Raw genomic sequence first — 21,905 nt, 5'->3', positions numbered from 1 at the left:
CTGGGAGAGGCCCCAGGGGCACCAGAATGCAGAGCCATCTGGAACCCCCACCCCTGAGCAAGTAGCCCCCAAATTCTCAGAGCCCATGAGCGATGAAGACAAGGATCCAGATGTCATCCCTGAGCACAAGGGTCACATATGTGCCTTGAATGCTCCCATCTTCCCTGGAGGTATCCCTGCGCTCGTCGCAGTGTTGGGTGGGGACAAGGCTGTGAAATATCACTTTGGGAGAAAACTTGTTTATTTTCTAACTGATATAAACCTCAGCCACAATGTGCCCCTCTAAGACATGCTGTTCCCTGTTCCCACACTGCAGAGCCGCAGAAGGATGATAAACCGCATTCCCCAGTGAGGCCGGGGGTCGCCTCTTCTTCATTACCCCTCGGCCTCAAGGTCCCAGCAGGGGACGGCAGCGTGGTCCTTCCTGTGTTCCTTCCATTTCTCAGAAATGCTACTGGTGCAACCCCAAACCTCCCCACTGCTAGGACACAGAGGGAACCAGGGTGCACACCTCGTCCAGGGGGTTGGACTGGGGCTTCGAGGCAACTCCATACGAGTGGAGGGGACACAGGATTCGAGTCAGTAACATCGGTGTTGCCACAATGGACTCAGAGTCAAGACCCAAGGTGACACCTGATCCTGTCATTTCTTGGCCTCAGTGTCCTGATTTCCAAGGGACAATGGGCTCGGCGCTTCCTCACAGGGTCCGGGTAATGCTCCTGTGGGGACAGCTGTCAGCACCAGAGGGATGAGCAGAAGGGGACAGCCTGGTCTCCACCCCAGGAGCCCACAGCCGGGTGAGGGAAGCGTCATAGTCAGTGTGTTGGATCGGAAGGAGCAAACCTCTCTTGACCCAGTTTAAATAAAGTGAGTTTGTTGTCAGGATCAAGGGGCGGGGGTGATATCCTGGGAGTTAATTGCAACGAGAGAGGGCGTCTCTCCTGGCTTCTTCTGGGATATCTGCGCTCAGCTTCTGCCCCTCTCCGCATGCCAGCTCCGTGCTCATGCGACAGACAATGCCGTTTCTGCTCTCCTGTGACTGAGCCTTGCATGTGGCTCGGCTTCTCAGCTCCACCTCTAGACCCCAGGACCAGCACCGGCTGCCTGCCATCTCATTGTCTCCAGATTCCCGGGACGGGAGTCCCTGTAGCCCCAGTGTGATCGGGGTGGACAAGGCCTTGTCTCCTGGAATGGAGGGAGGACCCGTTTTGCCACGAGGCGCAGAGCAGATCTGTTTGGAAGGTGTGTAGGTGCGTCTCTGGCACAAAAAGACATGCAGACAGTTCATCATGGGAGCCCAGGAGCGACAGAGGCCGTGTGTGAGTGTGTGTGTGTGTGTGTGTGTGTGTGTGTGTGTGTGTGTGTGTGTCTCCCAGGGGATTTCACAGAAGTCTTAACCTAAGACCGCAGCTCCCGAAGGCTGGACCAGGCCTTCGATGAATCCCTAGCACCAACACGGAGGAGATCACAAATGAATGAATGAATGAATGAATGAACGAACGAACGAGCATCAGCACATGGGTGGGCTTGCTGGTGAGGCCCTCACTAGGGGACACGGGGACACGGGATTCCACGTGTCTCCTGTCCTGGAGACAGGAGAGTGGACAGGCCGGGTGGAGCCATTGGGCTGTGGGCTGACTCTTGGGGAGCAGAGAGCCCATATGACCTTTGACCCAGCAATTCCACTTCTAGGATTTTATTCCAAGGAATTACTTGCACAAATACACAAAGCCATTTACTACAGCATAGAAGTCACCTAAATTTCCATCACGATGGGATTGAAACACTACACAAGGCGCAGCGCGCTCCCACAGTGGAGTGGGCAGGCACCTTTGGAGACGATGAAGTGGGTCTGCGCCCTGGGAGGGAGAGGGCTGCCATCTGCTCTGCGAAACGACAAACAGCTTGTGTAAGGAAAAGTGGGGGCGGGCGGGGTGGGTGTGACCTCACACGGGTGCAGAGAGGGTTGTGGGGAAGAGGCTGGGAAGCTGGGAAGGAATTCTTACTGGAAACCCTCTTGCTTTTCCTCTTTTTATTTCTGCCTCTGTTGGAAAGCAGTTATTAAAAATGGAATAGAACAACAAACGAAGCTTGTTTGGTACCCTTCTGGAGGGAAGGAGCAGGCTGCTGGCCTTGCACATGCAGGCACACGGACCAGCAGGCTGCAGAAATAATCACATGACTGCGAGCAGTCAGGATAGAATCCCGCGCACACCGTGTGCCTTGTGCACACGTCAGCTCACTGACTCCTCCGAAGGTGGCGGGTCACCAGCCCTGCTAGGATCCCCGTTGTACAGACGAGGAAGCTGAGGCTCGAGGGAGTGGAGCCTGGGGTCTACCTGACACAATGGGCAGCAGCAGAAGAGGGGACTTGGAACCCAGGACCGTCTGATTCCGGTCTGTGCTAGTTTTCGGAGATGCTGAGGGCCCCCCGCCCCCACACGGTGGACACCAGAGCGAGCAGGTGCAGGGCCGTGTCTTGTCTCTGATCATTCCCCTAGGGGCTGGAGCTCACTGCTGCTTGAACCGTGGCTAGCCCTGGTTCTGCGCTTGGGTGGTGCAGGACCCCAGGGCCGGCCGCACGGGTCCTGGGGGACGCTGGGACCCAGAGCTTATACTCGCTTCACCCAGTGGAGGCCTCAGCCCACCCTGCCCTCTGTGACTCAGTGGCACAGGGCATGCTAAAGCTAGATGCCAGCTCTGGTTAGGGACGGTAATGGTGACTCCTCGCCGAGGCCTGCTTGGTGGCATCTGTGTCTGGGGGACTGAGCCCTAAGGGACTGTCCGGACCACATGTGGCCTGGGAGGTGGTGGCTTTGCAGAAAAGATTTGCTGTTTCCTCTAAATGTGTCTTTACCACGCAGAGGCCGGGGGGCATTATGAACTTGACCGCTAGGTGCCCTTGAGAAAGGAGGGGTCCAAAGGAAGCAAGGGAGGGGCCTGGGGGGAAGGCCTGGGAGTTCTCTCCCTGGGAAACTCTTACCCCCACCCCACCCTGGGCCACGGGTTCGCTGTGGCCATTTGCCTCCGTGTCCAGCAGACACGATCGAAGAGGTGGGCTTGGGAATTGCACGCCTGATCGGGGCATTTGCTATGGAATGGGGTCAGAGCCTGAGCTCGCAGGACTAGATTTATTCAGAAGAAATTGGTGAATTCATGATTTTTAATAAAGGTAACTGCAAAGCAGGATAAACATGAGTACATTCTGTTCAGGGCTTCAGTGCGTTACCTGTGCAAACATGCGGGACGGTCTCCCCCTTCTCCCTGCCCGTGGCCACCCCCACGGCCCTGAGAGGCTTGGGCATAGTTAAGCAGAAATATGCGATACTTATTTATTTTTGTTGGGTGAACTTGGTTAGATTTACCACATTCAAGTAATATTTCTCTTTTTATTATTTTTTAAAAAGATTTATTTATTTGAGAGAGAGAGAATGAGAGATAGAGAGCACGAGAGGGAAGAGGGTCAGAGGGAGAAGCAGACTCCCTGCTGAGCAGGGAGCCCGATGTGGGACTCGATCCCGGGACTCCAGGATCATGACCTGAGCCGAAGGCAGTCGCTTAACCAACTGAGCCACCCAGGCGCCCTCAACTAATATTTCCTAAGTAGCTATAGTGTTTTCATACATCTTGAAACTCTGCCAGGCGTTTTATACGAATCGCTTCTTGTAACCGAAGAAACAGCTTGTGAGGCCATTATCCCCGTTTTATAAGCTCCTCCCAAGGCTTGGCCGCCTTCTCTCGTGTGAGTCCCAGGAGCTGACCCAGACATCACCGCAGCCTGGGAAGTCCTGTGGCTGGGGTCCTGCCACGCCAGCCTCTCTACGCTCCCCCACCCCCACTCTCCCCCCACACCCAGAACCCATCTGGACCTCCACGGCACACGCCAGGCCTGCCCGCCCCAGAGCATCCAGCTCTGGGATGGAAGAAAGACATTCAGATCCTGAGCCTGGGACTTCCTAGTGAAGTGAGCCCTCCGCCTCAGTTTCCTTATCTATTAAACATGGGTGAGAAGAGCCGATCACTGGGTGACGTACTGGCCTCACAGCGCCCAGCAGCCTAGAAGCGCTCAGTGAACAGGGAGTCCTCGTCATTGTTATGACCGGTGTGTGCAGAGCAGGGCAAGCCACAAGCCCGGGCTCCCGGAGGCAGGCAGACCGATGTGACGGTGGTCCCCAACCCGGTTTCTGGTGGAGACAGGACCGCCTCTGGCTCCCCAGCCCTGGGCCACCACCCAGTCTTCCCCTCTTGTTCCCCCTCATCCACTCAGTCTGCCTGTCTCCCCCCACATCCCACCTTCCTTCTGGGCCCAGTCCGATTGCTGTGACTTCGAGAAACAGTGCCCATCCCCCCAGCTCCAGGGCCCGGCACCCAGGATTTCGGACAAATGAGTGCGAGTGACTGGTGCAGGCTGGCCCCGCTCTCTGTGGGGCAGGTGCCCCCTCTTAGGATCCAGAATCAGTCTGGGCAGCCTCTTGATTGAACCCCCTTGTTCAGCAGCCAGCTCATATTCTGTGCATCCTAGATCCTGCGTTTGAAGGTGGGGAGTGGAGAGCAGTGAACAGGAACACGAACCCCCCTTTGCACAATCTGGCCCCGGGGGACTATGGTGCAGGGCTTGGTGCCCCCGCAGGCCTGAAGGCCAAGGAAGGCAGGGCTGGTGTGGTGGACATCTTTATTCACTTGGGCCACCCAAACCCAGGCCTATGGCTACCGAATTCTGCACTCTTTTTTTTTTTAATGTTTTATATATTTATTCATGAAAGTCAGAGAGAGATTGAGAGAGAGAGAGAGGCAGAGGCAGAGGGAGAAGCAGGCTCCCCGCCTAGCAGGGACCCCGATGCGGGACTCGATCCCAGGACACTGGGATCATGACCTGAGCCGAAGGCAGACGCTTAACCATCTGAGCCACCCAGGTGCCCCTCTGCACTCTTTTTTAAAAAAAAAATATTTTTATTTATTTATTTGAGAGAGAGAGTGAGCGAGTGAGAGAGCGAACACAAGGGGCGGGGGGGATGGCAGAGGGAGAAGCAGACTCTCCGAAGCAGAGTGAAGCTCGATCCCAGGACCCCAGGGTCATGACCTGAGCCAATGGCAGACACTTCACCAGCTGAGCCACACAGGTGCCCCGCATTCTGCACTCTTGAGTCTCGATGGAGTAGAGGGTGAGAAGACCATCTCCCCTAAAGGAGCTGAAAGAACTGGAAATTCACCTTTCCTGCTTCCCTTGCAGCTGGGGTGCAGAGCACACTTTGACTTGGGGGCCCTTCTCTCTGCTGTCAGTTGTTTTTGCTGCAGAAGTGGCTGTGTGTGACTGCAGGATCTCAGGATCACTGACAGCAAGCTCCATGTTGGACCAGTCCAATGGTATGGTGTGGAGTAGTGTGGGTGTGTTTCTGGAAGCTCCAGCCCTCCCAACTGTGCCCTTTCAACACGACTGTTTTTGCTTACTAACGCAGAGTCAGCTTCTCTGCTTAGGGCTAAGAGCCCCTGTTGGCACTGGTGCTGGTACTGGCTCGTTCCTGTGCCCTGTCCCTAGCTACCCTTGTCCCAACCCGGCATGGGGCCTTGCACCCCTGAGTCCTTGACAAATGTGTGGGCTTGCTTGCTTGGTTTTTATAAACATTTATTGGGCACCTACCAAGGACCACAGAACCCTTCTACACACAGGGTTCCGTTTATACCTCAAATTTTATTAGCATAGCCAATTATCCCTATAAAAAGCCTTCTCCGTGCATCCTGTGTCCACACGTGGTTGTTCTTCCTGCGTTGACAGTGGCATTCTACTGAGCTTTGTGGAACAAATTCATCCTTTCTGGGTAAAGGGAAGGGAGAGTCCGTGTCTCCGGAATGGAGAGGGTGTTTCTAAAGGCAAATGATTTGGAGCAGTGTATATCCTCAGAAAACTGGAGCTTAGGAGGCGGACTTTCTTGAGTTTTTACTTTTAGGAAGGTGTGAGCTCCTAGGAGGTGGGCTGAGATGGGCTCCTAGGAAGGTGGAGAGAACTTCCTGGTGTGTGCGCATGTGCGCGCGCGCACACACACACACACGCACACGCACACACACAGGTGCACGATCTTTACCTTTTAATTGAGGTGAGTAATATATACAGTAAGGGATGTGAAGTACAAAGTGTAAAAGTCTTAAACACACAGCTTGATGTGTGTTTAAGCTCTTGGGGGAGAAAAAAATCATGATTTGTAGTGTTGGCCAATTTCCATGGTGCAAATAATTTTATGGCCGATTTTAAGCTGCCCACATGAAGTCATTATACCCAGAACTGGAAAGAGATGCAGGCCATCAGATTTTGGGATCCATATGAATTGGCTGAAGAATGTCACTGAGCCTCCTTTCCTTAGGAACTCGGTCAAATAGAACAGGGCCTACAACCCAGAGATGAATCTGTGTGGCGTAACCTGGTCTGTGCGAGGCACGTCACACATTATACTTCCATTATTTTCCAGTTGTCACACCTGCTCAGGCTTTGGGCCAAGGGGCAAGTGTCCGCCTCTCCCTGGAGCATTAAAAGGGGGAATGCACTGAGGTCAGTGAGCCTGTGGCGGTAGGATCAGGGAACCAACCGTCCCCAAGGTGAAATGTGGTAAAGAGCTGCCCCCTGCCCCAGAAAAGTCCTTTTGATGCCAACCTTGGAGGACCTAGGTCTTATCACTATGAAGGAAAATGGCAAATTCCTTATAAAAACCGAGGCTCCGAGAGCTTAAGGAGGACAAGTGGGGGGCCAAGTTGAATGCCACCTCTATCGCTTGGTTCCTGGGAAGGAAATACCTAATGTCAGAGGAATGAGTCTCGCAGGATGACATTTCAGGCTACCCTGCAGGCGGGTCAGGCAGAGAATTGCTCTGCACCCCTCAAGTGACACCCTGAAGCTTTCCTGCAAGGTTGGGCCCAGCCGGCCAGGCCTTTCTGCTTCATCTGAAAGCCTCCTGATTCCCCACCGTGCAGCCCCGGCTGGTATTTTACGGGCACTAAAAAGCCAGCCCTCAATCAGCTGGAGTGCACCGAGCCTTTGCAGCCCCGGCACGCTAAGGCTGTTAACAAACACGCTGCGCTGGGGGCCTGAAGCCGCCACCGAGGACACATCTGTGCCCCAGAAGCACTCGGTGACAATCTTCCATCTCCTCTCCCGCCCCGCCCTCTCCGCCTCGGTGGGGCTGGGGGTGGGGGTGAGTGACCTGCCTTCCCAGCTGCTGCCCCTAACGTCACCTCCTTCCCCACTCCCCCGTGGCTGCCCAGCAGGTGCCGACATGCCCTTAACTCCCCCTCATTCCAGACCAGTGCTGGCTCCCCAGTGCCTGCAAGAGGGAGTCCAAACTTCTGAGTCTGTTGTCTTAAAGGGTCTTGCAGATGATGCATGGGCCTGCCTTTCCAGAACATCTCCTATCACTCACCAGCTGGCCCCTTCCTGTAGACGCTCTGCGCATCAATTGCACCCCCGTGCCCTCCGTCCTGGGCTGGCCCTCGTCTCACCTGGTGGAGCCCAGCCTGGAGCACTCAGCTCAAACAGCAGCTCTGCTTGGGACTTGCAAGTCGTCCCCCTGTCCCTGGCAGAATTAGTCACTCCATCCCAGCTTGGCACGGCTGCTTCTAGAGCAGCCCACCGCGTGCTATCAGGAAGGAACTGGCTTCAGTCTGTGCCTCAAGGTCACAGACAGGTCACCTTCGTCTTGGTGTCCTTGGTGCGGAGCCTTGAGCCTGGCACTTAGCAGAAGCACTCAGGAAATACCCCTGGTTTATTTCAATTCGGTGAAGACATATCACTGTGCTCGGGACGACCGTCAGTACGTTCCTGCCTGAAAGTGGTCCAGGAGAGAGCCCGGAGTGGGATGCCATTCAGCATCTTGTCTCCGAGGAGGGGTCCCCAGGCTCTCTCCCGTGGAGGCAGCAGTAAAAGGAGCTTTGTCACAGGTTCCAGCTGCACTTGACCCCCACCCCAAAGCTAGACTTCTAGAGTGGTCTCATTTTCCTTTCTCTCTCCCACCTCCTCCCGCTGGATGGCAGAGGGGACCTTGTGTTGAGGAAGGAAAACGGGAACTTAACAGCCATACTCATCCGTGTGGTTTCCTGCCTGTGTGTCTGCCTTTAAGATGGGGCGGACTTTCCCTTCCAGTGGGGACGCTGGATAGAAAGGCCCTGGCCCACCCTAGGTGCTGGGCCAACAAAGGCCTCTGTCACTTTGCTGGCTTTCTCTGGTGCAGGCCTGAGGTGCTTCTGCTCCAGCTTTACAGTCTCACCTGAGTGTTTATATGTAAGTAAGAAGTTTCCTTCTGTCATGTTTCCCTCACGGTCATTCTGATCTCCTATAAAAAGGCCAGAAGGAGTCAGACTTGGTGCTTCACACTGGGGAGACTGGGATTGGGGTGGGTTTTTTTTTTTTCCGTCTCTGTCTCAAAGTGGGTTTTTTGGAAATGAGACTATATCACTACCCTGATCTTGTCTGAGCCGTTGCTGGAAGCCGATGAATGCATATAGGCGGGGAATGAAGTAAAATGGAAAGTGGACATCAGCCTGAACAGAAGAGTAAGTCCTGTGTTTAGCACTGGAGACCAGGGTGTCTTGGGGCGGAGGCAGGAGGAGACCAGGGCTCTGGGGGGCTCGAGTCTGTTTCTCCACTCGGGTTGGCGGCCTAGGGCAGCCCCACGTGCCACACGGGGTGTTTGTGCTGATGTCCAAATGTTGTTGGGGATCAAATGAAATAACGTGTGGAAAAAACACTTTTCTAAACTGAAAAACAGTGCATAACTACTAGACATTGAGAGTCTCTTACTGTTTAAAAAATGAGTGAGCTATCCATACAATAGCATATTATTCAGCCTTAAAAAGAAGGAAACTCTGATGCGAGCTACAACATGGATGAAACTTGAGGACACGGTACTCAGTGAAAGAAGCTCATCAGAAAAAGACAAATAGCCCATGATTTCACTTATAGGAGGTCCCCGGGCTAATCAACATCACAGAGACAGAAAGTAGAATGAAGGTCGCCAGCGGCTGGGGGAGGGGGTGGGGCAGTCTCATTTAGTGAGCTCTGACTTTCGGTTTGGGAAGATGGGAAAGCTCTGTAGGTGGATGGTGGTCACACCACAATATTGAGACAGGGAAACGGAGGGGACCCCATGAAAGACTGCATTTTTTGCTGCCTCTTCTTGCTGGGACCTGCACCCCCACCTCACACATGCCTTCCAGAACAGACAGTGCATGTCCTACTCGTAAAAGTCAAGGGTTTAATGATTTCGTCGGAGGCTTCCAGCACAATAGATAACACCCAAGCAGTGACCAGGTGGGGTTGTCATGAATGTTTTCCAAGACCGCCGACTCACCAAGACCCCTGGCTCCGGCCGTAAGTGACTTATGGGGACACCTAAACACGCATCTTTGTTCCTGGATGCCTGAGAACACAGGGCACTGGACCACCGTCCTCAGTACAAACCCTAGTCCCCGTGCAGAGACGAGACTCTCTCTTCTTTCCTTTCTGAGTCTCCCAGACACTCGGTATCTGCACTCTCTCTGTCTTCAGTTAACTCTACTCTTACTTCCTCTAGGCACACATTTAATTTCTATCCTGTGCAAAGCCAAAGACCCTCTTGGCTGGTCCTGTGGGACCCCCTCTGGGTCCTTGGACCCAGGCAGCCTGCATCAGTATGAATATACTTAATGCCACTGAACTATACATTTAAAAATGGCTAAAATGGTGAATTTTGTGTTACGTATATTTCACCACACACACAAAAAAGTGTGACAGCTACTTTGGGAGTAAAAGAGGAAGGATGGAAACATACACTTTATTTCTAGAAAAAAAAAACAAAGGGTGTGTGTGTCTGTGGGTTTCTTTTATACCGATGACAAGTAAAATAAAGGGAAATGAGAAAACTTTAAAAGGAAGTTTGCCAGCTTAACAGGTTGTGGTTTTTATAGCCTCTGGGTCACTGTCCTTCACTCCGGAGAAAAGCTGATATTGCTTGTAACATTTTTAAAGGTCAAAACCAAGCGGAACGTCAGCCCACTGCCTAAATGCATGATAATAGCAAATTTAAAAATTAATTACAGGGTCTCTCCCGCTGATACCTGGCACTGGCTCAGTCAGTGTGGAGCTGAGAGGGGCCACTCAGAGGTGCCTCGCACTCGGGTAGCCTTTCACCGTCTGCTTCTATTCTCAGGAGCAGCTCAACTCTGCTTCATGACATTGTCCCTGGACAACAATACATTTTGAAATGAAAAGTGTTCTAATTGGACACAAAGGAGACACCTTCCAGATTCTGAGGCCAGACGGGAATAAAAACCCTACTTAGCTGAGGGCAGAAGGCAGAGCAATTCAGGGAGGGCGTCTGGGGAACTCTGTATCATCTCCAAACTTCCCCAAGTTACCTGGGCACCTTTGAGACACACAGCACTGGGGAAGTAAGTGGTGTGCAGCGCTGGGGAGAACACACCATGGGGGCACCGAAGATAGCTACGTGCTTTCCAAGGACGCCAACTTTGTTCTCCCAACCCCCCTGTGGGTCGTTAGTTACCATCTTTGTTTTCCAGACAAGCAGCACCATATTCTCACAGGGGCCCACAGAACCTGCCCAAGGTCATCAGCTGTACCCGACAAGCCTAGCTGGATTCCATCCTTGCCAGCCCTGACGGGAAGGGGCAGGAAGATCTAGATTTCACTTCAAGCTTATATCTAGGGGCCCTTGGGTAGGTGTGTGTCTTCATTCGCTCATTCTGAAAGTGGGGATAATTTCTCTATTAGTCAGTTCAGCCAGGCTCTGCTGCAGGGACATCATCAACGCATGCCAACCAACACACATCCATATTCCATGCGTCTGGCCTGCCGGCCTGAGACTCCACTCCACGTCTCCTTCCTCTGGGACCGGGGCCAGTCCATGGCAGGGAACATGGACTTGTAACGGAAAGGCTTCAGCCATGTTATAAGTGATTTGGCCACACCTCACCTCTGGGGGTGGGGGGTAGGAAATGCAGTTTTGCCTCCTGCTGGGGAGGTGGGGAACCAGACACACTTGCTTACCATGCTTATCACAACCTTGCTTCATTAGGTTGTTGTTGGGATGGAGAGAGGGAATTGTATATGATGCACTTTGAAAAATGTCAAGTTGTCTACAGACGCAAATTACACGCATAAAATACAAATGTAAATTACAAATGTATGTTTATTGTTGTTGTTACCAATCTTAAAATCCTTTCTGTCTTTCACACCATCCAAGAATCAGCCTTGACCGCCAGCCCCAAGTCCTGGGAGCTGTTCTATCCCCATCAGGATAGGAGGTGCTGAGCTGCCCTGGGGGCTGGGACCAGGCTCGCTACATTTGACTTCTGCCGTGCTGTCTGTCATTAGGTTTTTTCCTTCCCCTGCTGAAGTTTCTATCTATATCCAATCCCACAGCCACAGAAGCATCAGAATTTTAATAAACTTGGGCCGAGAGCCTGAGAGCAAAACGTCATAACGCACAGCTACAGATGGAAAGTGCTGGGTCTTAGCATTGCAACATGAACACTGTGGAATTTACACCGCTCTACGGGGCCTCAGGGCCCCACAGGGCGATTGAGAAGTTTCTGGGAAAACATCAGGTGGTGGGGTGCCCCTTTAATCGGCTCTGTTTTGCTGTCCCTGGCCCCGTCCTAAAGTTATGCCGGAGGTTGGATACCAGAGCTTTAGAAAAAGCCATCAAGAAAGATTTTGACCACCTCTAACAGTTTCCAAACGTCTGTCCAAGAGGTTTGTGTCTGCGACTGACCAAGAGGTTTATTCTCTCCCTCCACACAACCCTCTTCCTGTGCAGATCTTCCTCCACCTTTCCAGCTGACGTCTTTCTAATCTTCCTCATTGCTCTCCCCTACCCACCCCCCAGGGTTCTTCCTCTTTGCACCCCTGCTCTGAAAGTATGTGTAAGTGTAATGCAGTTGCAAGCATGCTCCCTTGGCTTCAGGCCAACCCACATGTAATTCCTGCCTCGGACTCTTACTGGTCTTCTTTCTGCCTTCGGGCCGTTCCTTAACCTCTCTGAGCCTGATTTCCTCACCACCGCATGGGGAAGGGGCAACGCTTATCTCCCAGAGCTTGGTGTGACTGCTAGGAACCTCTGCCTTTCCGCCCTCCCTCTCTCTCTGCCTCTCTCGCTGGCTGCCGCTGCCCTGGCTCGAGGCCCACACCACTGTCCTCTGTCCTGGCAGCTCACCCGGCGGGGCCCTGCTCAGCCCAGCGCTGGGAGGGCCTCCCTCCCCAGTCTCCCTTTTCAGTGTCCCCCGGCAGTGACTTTCTCCATCCAGCCGCAAGAGGGAGGAAGAAGGAATGAGCTAGAACCTGGCGTTGGGGAGTCGTTGGGGGTGGGGGGGCGCGGTGCTGGGGCTTCTGCAGAGGAGCGGCCCAGGAGCAGTATATGAAGGACGAGGGAAAAAGGAGATCCAAAGAGTCCAGCTCAGGATACACGCTGCATCAGCTTTAAGAATATAAAGGTAAAGGAGAATTCCTTTTTATTACTTTGGCTCTTTGGATTGGGCTTTTTGCCTGTGACTCTATTCAGAAGCCTGACCAGGTGGGCACACGAATGCTCCTCAAGCTGATGTTTAGTCCACCGTGCGCAGCCCCGTCCCCGACACGGGGTCCTCCGTGGGCCCCACCTGTGGGGGTGGAGGGAATTCTCCCCAGGTCCCTCTCTGCTGGATTCTTGGTCACTTTTATGGCTTGGACACGGTGCCATGCGGCCGTTGTTCAGAAGCATAGTGGGCTCACCTTCACTCCAGGGACCTCCAGCTTTCTCTAACATCTGCCTCCTGGGCCTGACCCCTGCCCAGCCTTCTCTGGATCATCGGGAAATCCGGACTTGGGGTGCGGGCCTGCCTCTCCCCCATCGCCCCCATCCTGCTCCCGATACCCCTTTCCCTGGAGACCTCGGGCAGGAGGGGCCGTGCTCCATCCCCACCCTGCTCCCCACCTGGGACCCCCAGTAAGGCCTTGTTGAGAATCATGTCCTGACTTGCAGCAGGGAGCCAGCCCAGGTGTCCTCCTTGCTGGCACTGAGTGCTGTTTCTCTCCAGGGGCCAGGTGTCTTCAGGCCGCCTGATCGTAAACACTAGGGTCTCACAGATAACCAGAGGGAAAGGTGCTTGAGCCACGAGAGGCACCAGGACCCCGAGGAAACCTCTGAGTCTTGTCTCCTATTCCAGCTCGTCCTTAGGCTCGAGTTCACCCTGTTGCTTACATTACTCTCTTCCTCTCTTCTGCAAGCAGGTGTGGGTGAAATATGCTTGTGGCATTAGATGTGCGCGCACTACGTGACCCCACTGTTTGTGGGCAGGGAGATCCAGGTCCCCAAAGTAAAGGTCACCCTGGAACCTAGGCCAGGTCAGCGGCAGCCATGGTTTGGAAGCCAAGCTGACAGCAATCCAGTTTACAGTGGACGGGATTAGCTTTAGCCCGTCCCACACCGTGATCTGATGAGAACATATTTATAAAAATGAAGTATGTCTCTAGGTCATTAGAAAGCACCCACCGTGAAATATAATATAAAATCAGCAGTAATTTTGGAAATGGTAACATGTCACGGAGGGATACTACATTGTGAGAAGTTTCTAGGGGCCAATGAGGAATCAAGAAGGAAAGTCAGAAAGAAGGAACGGGCAGATCTTCAGCCCCTCTGGGGGAGGGGAGCTCTATCTCTGGTGTGGCTATTGTCCCAGCCTGATGACTATTTCTTTCTTCAAGTTTCCTGACCCCTCCTGTGCCCCATGTACTGTGCTAGGTTCTGGAGCCCCTGCCGCTTCTCCAGCCTCCTTCTGTGCAGGGGCACACTGTGCACAGCACACCCTGGCCCGACTGGCCTTTCTGTTCCTTAAACAGTTGAACTCATCGCTGCCTCAGGGCCTTTGTACATGCTCTCCTCTTTCTGTCCAGGATGCGATTCCTTTCCTCTTTTCACCCCTGGCTCCTTATCATATAGATCTCCACCCAAGTTACCTCTTTCTTAATGAATCTCGCTCACTCTGTACCCTGTTCTTATTTATTCTGCTTTATTTTCTTTACAGCTCTTGACCGCTCGCTGAAATTTTTATTTAGTTGTTTATCGTCTGGGCCTCACGACCTGGGATGTAAGGTCCATGAGAACAGGAATTTTTGCTTGTCTTGTTCTCCGGTAGATCCTAAAAGCCATCCTAGAATAACGGCTCCTGGCACACAGTAAGTGGTCAGTAACTATTCATTGATGAATCAAGTGCCACCACTCTCTCTTGAGCACCTCCTCGATGCCAGGCACTATGCAAGGCACTGTGGAACTGTAAGGAAATCGACAATTTCCTGTGCTGCCGGACATACTGGATTTCATCTCATCTTCACAAGTGCCTCGTTAGGAGGGAACTGATATCGTTTCCATACTGTAAACTAGAGAATGAAGTCCGTACGTGTAGATAGGCTGCCGTAGTAGATGATATCATTGTTGCCAATTATTTGCTGCCTTAACTTGAAAGAGTTCCTACCTCCCTGCCCCAGTCACAGCAGGCCTGGCCAGGTGGCTTACAAAGGAAGGAACCCTTGCCAGGAGTTTCAAAAGTCATCCACCATGGTTCTTTCCCTCTGCCACGAGAGCATGTCCTGTTCCTTGAGGCTGGACCGCAGAAGGAGGATGGCTTGAATCAGCCTCGGCCGGCTGGCAGCTGATGCCTAACCCGAGTGAGAAATAACCTGTGGTGGTTGTAGGCCACTGGGAACCGGGTTGTGTTACCACCGCAGAGCTTCGCGAGTGCTGGTCGATACCCTGGCTGTGAAAGTTTGGAGAAGGGAAAGCTTTCCCTCTAGCTAACCAGGGCACATCTCTGGCTAGCTCGAGGTGGCCTGAAGAAGAGATGGGAGGGGTTTATGAGACCGGGACGCTGGTGTCTTGTTTTCCTGTGCCCACCATGAAAGCAGGCATCTGGGAAAGTCATTTCATCTCCCCAAGCCTCGATTTCCCTGTCTGTAAGACGGAGGATAAGAGGACCGCTGGGATTATTTTAAGGCTCAAATGAGCTAACGTGGGAGAGCGCTCAGCCCTCCGTAGAGGTTTGTTGCCTGAGTGAACGAATATACAAATGAATAAATAAACACTTGCAGTCTGGTGCCCAAGAATGATCTGGCTTATAAAACAGTCTCTTTTGATTTGGGTTATTACAAAAAGCGGTCTCCTCAGGGTTGAGCACTGCTGCGAAAGCTGATAAAGTGAGGGTTTCTGAACCTGTGAAATCGAGGCAGTGGTGACCCCGGCAAGGGGCGGCCCTCCCACGAGTGTCATTCTGCAGTAGGCTCCGGCCTCTCCCACCCGAGGCAGGGGTAGAAGAGCGGGTGGCAGCTGGAGCCCCTGAAAAGAGAGAGGCAGGCTCGAGTGCCCCTGTTCTCTTCTGAATGCTGCTCCTCGGGATGCAGGCTCCCAGGAACAGGGCAATTGATTTCTGTATGGCAGACACAAAGGCCCACGCGACATGGGAGCTGGAGAGATGCTGCGACAGTCCATCAATGCTGGGCATGGTGTTTGACCTGCATCCTTTTCAAAGAAGGCAGCCCACCAGTCGGCTTGGTACCCCTTGGTGAATTCTGAAAACCCAGGCACTGAGAAATACTTCTTCTTGTCAATTAATTGAACCACAGATTCAGCTCAAGGAGCACATATTTGCTGCCATTGAATTGCCTGTGTAACAATGTCAGGTCAACCGACAATCCCAGGACTCGGTGAGATACACGGGAAAGGGGGAGATGGGCTAATATTTACTGAGCATCTACTACGTGCCAGGATCTTGTAGCCATATCTCCATTTGTAGTAACTGAGCGAGGTGGGTGCTATCGTGACACAGGGGAGGAACAGAGGCTTGGGAGTCCGAGTAGCAGGACTTGGGCTGCAGGGCCCAGCAGGGGCAGAGCCTGGACTCAGATCAGCATTGTCTGATCCCTGGAGCTGCGTTTCCCACTCTGCTGCTCCCCACCACCCTGCACAGCCACCCAATGGTTAAACGGTCATACAAGGGGGCTGGCTGCACATTCTGCTGCATCATTCTCTTGGGGTGGGACTGGATTGAGCCAGGTGGGTGCCTGGGGAAGGGGCTGCTTTTATTGAGATGTTTGTTCACATATGGGTAGATGAGAAGTTGTTGTGGGCTGAATTATATCCCCTAAAAATATGCTTTGGAGTCTTTGCCCCCAGGACCTCTGAATGTGACCTTATTTGGAAATAGGGCCTTTGCAGAGATAAGCACATGAAAATAAGGTCATCACAGTGGGCCCTAACCCAATATGATGTGTGTCCTTGTACAAAGGGGAAATTTGGACACAAACAGACATGCAAAAGGGGAGACATGCGAAGAGACACAGGGAAGTGGAGGGGGAGGACTGGAGGGAGGCTCTGTAAGCTAAGGAATGCCAAGGACTGTCGGGACCCCTAGAAGCTGGGAGAGAGGCCTGGGAGGAACAGCCTCAGAAGGAACCAGCCCTGCCGACACCTTGAGCTCAGACTTCTGGCTTCCAGAACAGTGAGAGGATGCGTTTCTGTTATATTAAGCCACCAAGTTCATGGCACTTTGGTCTGGCGGCCCTAGGACACTAATATAGGGACCCAGGAGTGGCTTCAGCTTCCCCTATCTTGTCGGGGCATTCTGCTTAGACAGGCCACTTCCTCAGCAAAACCAAAGCCCTGCCACTTGAACAGCTTGACATTCATCACGGGGCTTTGGTGACAACAGTGACACTGATAGACCTCCTGGAATTCACCCCCACCCTGAGGGAGCTGTGCTGTAGGGGTGGGGGGGAGGGGGGGCGTGAACCGATGCTCGGCGCGCAGGCTCTGCACAGGCTAGCTGTAGGGACAGAAGAGAGAGACCACAGAAAGACGCATGCTCACTCCTAACCCTGTCCTGTCCCTCGGATTATTATTAAAATCTCAAAATTAGGAATTTTAATTCATTGCTTATTAACATTCAAGCATCTCCATTTACCTAAGTTTTCCATGTGGTGAAGGCGAACGGCTGAGCAGCTGGAGGATCCCCCTTACGTTCCAACGTCAAACAGCAGAAGAGGACCTCGGTGGACCTCAGCACATTAGTCATTGAAATTCACCCTTTTCACGATCGTCATTTAGGTGTCTAGACAAAATCAGAACCAGAGCCACCCTCTCCTCCTTCAGCTCATCTCAGAAATGTGAGGTGGTCTGGTCTTTGTGTGATATTGTTTCCAATAACTAGCTTTTTAGGGGAAGAAGTGGAGATTAATGAGCCACATGAAAACACCAGTTTCCATATATTAGAGATGGTGAAATATGTTAATGGCTTAAATGAAACTAATCTATAAGATTAAGAATATAGAAGACAATTTTAAGGGCAGAGACTCCATACTGAGTTTTTGGCAGCTGATGAGAATCCTGAACCTTCCCTGTGTTTTAGGAAAGAGGCTGAAGGCGGCGTGGCCGGCCAGAGAGGATGCGTCTGGCATCAGAAACCTGGGGGAGGTGTCCCAGCCCTGCGGCTCAGCGCTGTGTGACCTTGAGCCCTGACTCAGCCTCTCTGAGGTCCCCATTTCTCCTCTGCCTTGCTCTCGGAAGCACTGTGAACAGAGACGCGTTCAAGGGCTTGCCAACTGTGAAGTGCTCCACGAACGGTAGGAAACGCAAGGCCAAGGGGATTTGAACAGCCTGAGCAGTGGAAACCCTCTGAGGTAACCAGGAAGCACAGCTTCCTAAAACACTTTAAAAGAGGAAACCTACAGGCCGCAGGGTGAGCTTTCCAGCCAATCCCTGCCCACATGGCAGGGGAGAGAACCTTCGGACTTTGTGTTCCTAAGCCGCCTGCCATTACTGTCCCCCCTTCAAAAGAGCGGTGACAACTGAGAAGCCACGTTGGCAGGGAGGCGCTCAGCTGCGCTTCTCAGCAGACAAGTAAGCTGGTGCGGATCTGGGACGGCTGTGCTCCGGGAAGGAGCGGAGCTCTGGAAGGCCACCTCCAGCCCTGTCCCATCCTCCCTGCGGGGTCCCATGGCCTCTGCAGACTCCTGTTTCTTTGTGGGCACACACGCGGATCTTGATGGGAGCGGTCGAGGCTCGTGTGTCTTCTGCAGGGGCCCTTTGCCTCTTGAATGTAGGGCGTTTGGGTTTCAGGCTTCTTGACAGCTCCTCTTCTGGAGCCATGGCCTCTGTCACAGCTGCCAGGACGGAAAAGTGTGCCCGCTGGTACCTGCCTGCAGTCCCGCGGGGCTCCACCGAGGCGGGCAGCCAGGGCTCCCAGCCTCCCTTGCAGACCTCCTACCCCTGCTCCCACCTCTTCAGCCCCACCTCAGCCTCTCAGTTATGTCCCATCCGCCTGCCTCCAAGAGCTCTCGAACTGCCGGCGGACGCTGTCTTCAGTGGGCCTCTCATGGGCTTGCCCTTCTGCCCTCGCGACACAGACAGGCCAGGGAGCCACTTCCTTTCCCAGTCGCTCAGCTCGCTGGTCTCTGGGGGTCAGGTGCACCGAGGTTTTTTTCCCTCCGTTTGCTAGTTCCCTTAATCTCTGGAGTTTGTGCTTTTCAAGCTGGGTATTTATTCAGTGCTGTGTGACCTGTTTCTAGTTCTGTCCTTTCTATGTTTGTTGTTGTTGTTGATTTTTGGAGAAATGGGGGCGGGGCATATGGGTGGAACAGGACCTGTTTAGGGTTAATTAAAACCAGATCTTCTGGGGGGTGGTGGCTGCTGTCTGGGACCCTTACACAGGGATGTGGAAGTAAAGCAAATACCCCATCTTTAGTGCCAGGGATGATGAAACTAATTGCACAGATACGTGACTAAGTGCCCCCACCACATTTTTTTTTAAAGAAATATGAACATATTACTGTTAGATGTAACCAAATTCAAAACAGATCTTTTCCTTGAGTTCTTGTTGGCTGTTTCTGGTTGCTCTGCGTGGTTTTCAAGTGCATATTCTACAGTCCAGGGCAGAGACCCGTGGTAGTAAGTGGAAGTTCACGGCTGCTAGGGAACAGTCCCCGCTTAAATCAGTGTGTGTGGCTCCATGACATTTCCCAGCTTTAAACAAATAAGAAAAAGAGAAATAAGGACAGTCTTTTCATGTCCAAACCGGCTCCTAACATGTTCTAGCTCTGCCCCAGCCTCCAGATGTGAGAGAGGGCAAGGGCCGGCTGGGGATGGGGGGGTGGAGGCAGATAGATCTCCAGAAACAGGCAAACCAACCAAGGAAGCTCCAGAGGGTCTGGGGTGGCAGCTTCGGCCACGCGATCCTCAGAGTCGGGGGGGTGACCAGCTGGAGAGCAGGATGTGAACAGGGAGGACAAGTGTGGAAGGCAGGGGTTCCAGCTGCCCCCAAAGCTGGGGACAGACAGGCTGGGCCTGCCATCTTCCCACTTTCCTGTCACAATCATTGGTGACACCGCCCACCTGGCTACCCTCACCTTGGACTATGAGGCCCTGTGGCCACGTGGTGACACACACAAACTCGGCACCAAGACAGACCAGGGCTCGAGGTGTCGCGTGGAGCCTTACTGCTTCCTGTGCGACTGTGGGCAAGTTCCTTAGCTTTTCTTAACTTCTGTTTTCTCATATGCAACGTGACAATACTAGAACCTTCCTGGTAGGGTTGTTGAGAGAATTAAAAAGTGCTTAGACCATTGTTAGCATTCAATAAATGTCAACCATTATTAGTGTGGTTATTATATTACTATTAATAATAATAACAAACTAGAATTCTGGAGCTCATCCTTGATGCGTTTCTCTCTCACGCTCTGTTTTTAATTAATCAGCACGTTCTAGAATGTCTACTTTCTGCATTTTGCTACTGGTGTTCTGTGTTATAGGAATGATGCAGTACACGGTATAGGGGACAAGTTTTCAATGCAGTGCAACTGAACACATAGATCATGATATTTTATAATGGAATTTCACTGTGTGAATGGCTGCGAACGCCTGAAGCCATAATTCTGCAATAATTACCATATCTTTGAGAACTTTCTGCACCATCAGTGAGAAAACAGAATTTGAAATTACCAAACAAAATCATCTTGAAAACTGGGTTTCTTCTGAGCCAATTTACTCTTTTCTAAGCCTGCCTGCTGATAAGAGGTGGTATATATATTCTGGCATAACAATAATATGCTGGGCCTCCTCAAATTACTTGTTCTGTAAGAAAGAAAAATCTCTCAATTCCACATATCTAAATCCTTTTATCACATCTCAGAATCCACTATATTAAGAATACAGTGAGACCTAGAAAAACAGTCCCCCATATCTGAGCATGTAACTGACTCACCAGGCTGCGCTCAGGACTCACCTTCTCTTCAGAAAGAAGGCACACAAAGAAGAATCTCCTTGTACACCCAGAGCAAACCACTGTCACAACCATCCCATTTGTGAGGAAGATAAGTCACCAAGGTCTCAAAAAACAACAACAACGACAACAACAAAAAAAACCCCAAAAAACCCTATAAAGTCTATTTTTATCAGTTTGTGAATAGATTTTGGAAACCCCCAAATTTCTAGGACACTTCATGTTCAATATGATCCATTTCCTTGTCATTCAGTCCTTTTCTGCTACTCAGTCGGTTAATACTACATAATACTAAGTAACCGTCACCGCGTCTCTGCATGAAGGGAAACCAAGGCACTCAAATCTCTGATCTACCAGCTTTGTCCAATCCTCAGTCTCACCTAGCTCCCCCTCCGGCTCCCAGCTTTTGTGCCTGCTGTTCTCTCTGCCTAGAAAATTCTCTCTCTCCCCTCTCTTTGTTTGATGAACTCCTGCTTATCCTTCAGGATTCACTTTGTACTTCATTTTCTCCAGGAAGCACTCCCTGACCCTCACCTAAATCAGAGCTGGTTGTTCCTCTTTACCAGGCCCTCCCACACAATCCCCTGCTTCCTAAACTCTTAGGACTTACATATCACACTCTGCCCACGAAACGGCAACTCTGAAGACAGGACTGCCCCCATCTTGTTCACCATTGTGTCCCCAATGTCTAGCAAATTGCCTACTCATAGTAAGCGCTTAATAAATATCTAAAGGATGAACACATGAGTAATTTGACAATAGGTAAACTGTAAAATATTTTCATAACTGCCTTATAATAAAATCCTCAAGTCTCAAATAAAATATTTAATAGCATTTAATGATGTATTTTTAATCTGAGATAATTACGAAGTCAATCAGAATATACCCGTTCTTAATTTAAGCCAAGTTTGTTCTATTCATTTAATGGAGTTGGCTAAATAGAAACTCAAAGAAGTGCTTGTTAATTATACTAATTAAAAAATGGTTGAATTAAAATATATGAGCTACAAAAAACCTAGTTAAAATCTGAAGTTACTGGGTATGCAATGAGAGTGAATTAGAAATGAACCATCCTTTATGAGGAATTTAAGCCTGGGACTAACCTGGGTATTAGAGAAAAATTCAAGCTTCATTTACCTAACCAGTATGGTGTTGCAATAGCACCAGGCACTTGGCAGAAGCAAAAACAAATTCTTGTATTAATCATATAAATACATTTTCAAGTGTCATGAGTAGCACATAGTCAAAGATAATCAGGTACACAAGGAAACAGAACATCATGAGCACAAATCAGCAGGGTAATAGATAACAAAAGCAGAAATATAAAAACTTGAGATGTTAAAATTATTACAGTTCAAATGCTGGGAAGTTAAGAAATATACTTCCACACTTCTTCATGAAGGAATTAGAATATTTTTTGAGCCAAAGGACACTGAAAATACTACATACCAATACTTGTGGTAAAATGGTGAAGCTCCTTCAGAAAATAGTTTGGCAACTCCTCAAAAAGTTAAACATAAGAGTTACCATATGACCCAGAAATTCTACTCCTGGATATATATCCAAGAGAATGGAAAACATATGTTCACACAAATATTCATAGTAGCCAAGAAATGCAAACAACC

The 21,905-nt window shown here is 51.3% G+C and overlaps 1 long non-coding RNA gene across 1 annotated transcript in view; it reads left to right on the top strand.

Moving 5' to 3' along the window:
* The first annotated feature begins 12,339 nt into the window (after positions 1-12,339).
* Positions 12,340-21,905, top strand: part of LOC141370866 (uncharacterized) — a 65,837-nt gene continuing 56,271 nt past the window's right edge. The window contains exon 1 of the long non-coding RNA XR_012375315.1: positions 12,340-12,471. This is a non-coding gene — a long non-coding RNA (uncharacterized lncRNA). The remainder of the gene's footprint in view (positions 12,472-21,905) is intronic.

This window comes from Callorhinus ursinus, unplaced genomic scaffold, assembly GCF_003265705.2.
Source record: "Callorhinus ursinus isolate GAN/ISIS: 27379988/994484 unplaced genomic scaffold, GSC_fseal_2.0 scaffold48, whole genome shotgun sequence".
NCBI lineage: Eukaryota > Metazoa > Chordata > Mammalia > Carnivora > Otariidae > Callorhinus > Callorhinus ursinus.
The sequence above is the reverse complement of the archived record's forward strand: the minus strand, read 5'-3'. Positions and strand labels throughout refer to the sequence as shown.